This window comes from Bison bison, unplaced genomic scaffold (assembly GCF_000754665.1).
Source record: "Bison bison bison isolate TAMUID 2011002044 unplaced genomic scaffold, Bison_UMD1.0 scf7180017864270, whole genome shotgun sequence".
NCBI classification, from domain to species: domain Eukaryota; kingdom Metazoa; phylum Chordata; class Mammalia; order Artiodactyla; family Bovidae; genus Bison; species Bison bison.
In genome coordinates, this window is record NW_011494842.1 from 5,967,640 (window position 1) to 5,968,061 (window position 422).

A 422-nucleotide genomic window follows, 5' to 3' on the forward strand; every position below is an offset into this window, starting at 1 on the left:
CACAGGGCCCGCTCTCAGCCACTAGCTTATTCATCAATCAGCCCCACGGGCACACCCGCTAAGGCAAGGATACCCCTACATCAAGGAGAGGCCAGATGCCCGAGTGAGCCCCCACTCCCCCAGGCCAGTCTGGGGCCGGGTCTGGGCTGGGGAGGAGGCAGGAGGGAGGTGTGGCTGGGTCCCCATGCGGGGACACAGGCAGGGCATGCGGCACGGGGCTGGTTACGTCCCCAGCTAGCGTTTGGCGAGGGCTCAGCGAGGACTGCTTCCCCAGACAGCACTCAGGAGGGTGGATGCTCATGGGCTGTTAATTCAAGAAAGAGCCAGTGTGTGACGAGGATCGAGATTCCAGTTACATGTCAGGACTCTGGGGTCTGACTCCTCTGGCCTTAACTTGCATGAGGTCTCCCTGGAGGCCGATA